At 53.9% G+C, this 1,906-nt stretch overlaps 1 protein-coding gene across 1 annotated transcript in view; it reads left to right on the forward strand.

The window, feature by feature from the left end:
* Window positions 1-1,346: 1,346 nt before the first annotated feature.
* The window catches only part of LOC114614974 (ubiquitin-conjugating enzyme E2 E2), a 274,943-nt gene continuing 274,383 nt past the window's right edge, over window positions 1,347-1,906 (forward strand). Inside the window, exon 1 of the mRNA XM_028760602.1 lies at window positions 1,347-1,455. The gene's annotated coding sequence lies outside the window, so the exon portion shown is untranslated. The remainder of the gene's footprint in view (window positions 1,456-1,906) is intronic.

Raw genomic sequence — 1,906 nt, forward strand, 5'->3', positions numbered from 1 at the left:
TCAACAATATGGCAGTGGAGTTCTTTGATTCTGCCCCCTGGGTGGAAGCTGACATCACTGCATTCCCATGCCCCACTGCCAGTGACAGAACTACAAAACGACTTGACAGCGGCTGGGGCGGAAGGGTGCTCTCTTATGAAACATTCATTGTAAGCCAACAGCACACACACAGAAACATAGGCTACCAGAGGCAGGATGTAGAGTTCAGTGGCAAAACATCGATGCCTGCTTAGCCTGTTGAAGCCCTGGGTCAAATCCCAGCATCAAAACAAAACCATTTTTAAAGAGTTTCAAAACATTGCTTTGCTATTTCTGTATTCTTGAAACATAATCAAGAGAATGAGTATATGCAAAAATTTCACGAGGGAAGACGAATTACATAGACACTTAAGACTGTCTATGAAATGCTGTATTTGATCATATTCTAAATATGATGCATTCCTACTAATACACTGTACTACATCTCCTAATGCACCATGAGACAGATGTAAGTGGCCACACAAACCAGAAAACCAGGTTTCACCCATTTCTAACCCTCCCTCCCATACATTCTTGAGCTGACATTCCTAAGGACAAAGGTGCTGTTATTTTTTCTCAGTGGTGAGTTCCAGGCTAGATATCACTAGCTGCTTTGGGCGGTTTTCAGTGACATAATTAGTTAAAATACTAATTCTTGAAGAATGCATCTCGTGGAAGCATTTTCTGTTCCCAGTACAGGTTTATGGGTCTTGTATTGCTCTAGTCTCCGGGGTCTTTCACACTAGTTCTTTACACTGCTTGATTGACTCAGCACTTCACATTCCCATGGTGGCCTATGGCATCTGGTAGACTGGGTTCCCCATGGTTTCCTGTGTATTGGCTACACTGTTCAAGTGACTTGGACCATACCAGGAATGGAGGTCTGTCCTGAGCCCCCTTGCTGGGCAGGACGACTACAGTATGGGTTCAACCACTCCTAAGAATCCTCACAGAAGTTAAGGTTAGTCCTAGATCTCAGCTGCTATGATAGGCTGGAGGGGCGTGTGTGTGTGTGTGTGTGTGTGTGTGTGTGTGTGTGTTGTCCTCCCGCGTGCGTTGTGGTGATGATGGTGAGGTGAGTTCATGGGCTCTGAGTTAACAAAGCATAGTAATTTTGTTTTTGTTTTGTTTTGTTTTAAGTGGCTATTTTGGGCTACAATGACAGGGAAACCTGATATTCCTCAGGCCACCCACAGCACGGCTACTGTCGCGCACGGGTCTTTCAGGCACAGTGGCAGCCTCCCACTCTCTCAGTGCTGCACCCTTCGTCCCGCCCCGCCCTCCCCAGCCTCCCAGGGTGGCAGCCAGCATTCCTGGACAGGACTAGGCACAGCAGGACCTTTCTTGCAGCAGTTATGGGGTAAAGCGAGGCTTCACCCGGGCCCACGCGAAGTTTTCCAACCACGGTGCAGGTGGATCTTGCGCGAGCAGGAGCTGGTGGGTGCATGGTGGCGGCGGTGGTGGGGTTCTCCCTAGCCCTCATCCCAGTCCGACGCACTTCACCCTCCTAAAAGTGTGCTCCCACCCCTTACCCCGCGTGTCCCTTTAATGCGCGCGCTCGTCAAGGTCCTCGCGTCCCTCCCCGCCGCCGTCGAGCCTCGATTTCCCTCCTCCCTTTCCCTTCCCCCTAACCCGCCGTTGCTCCGGCCGGCCTGGCCCAGGACTCAGCTGTCACTTTACTTTTGCGCGCGCACCTCACTGGTCCCCGCGCGGGCACGCGCCTGCGGGGGCGGGGCCAAAGCGCGTCGCGGGCTCGCGGGCACGGCACCGCGAGGCCGACGTGGGGCTCGCGCTGTCGCGGGCTCTCGGGGCGGGCAGGGCGAGCTCGCGCTTGGGAGGGGGGCGCGCGCGGACGGCGGGCGGCGGCGGCAGCGGCGGCGGCTCGCGG

This window comes from Grammomys surdaster, unplaced genomic scaffold (genome assembly GCF_004785775.1).
Source record: "Grammomys surdaster isolate TR1022 unplaced genomic scaffold, NIH_TR_1.0 126546, whole genome shotgun sequence".
Classification (NCBI taxonomy): domain Eukaryota; kingdom Metazoa; phylum Chordata; class Mammalia; order Rodentia; family Muridae; genus Grammomys; species Grammomys surdaster.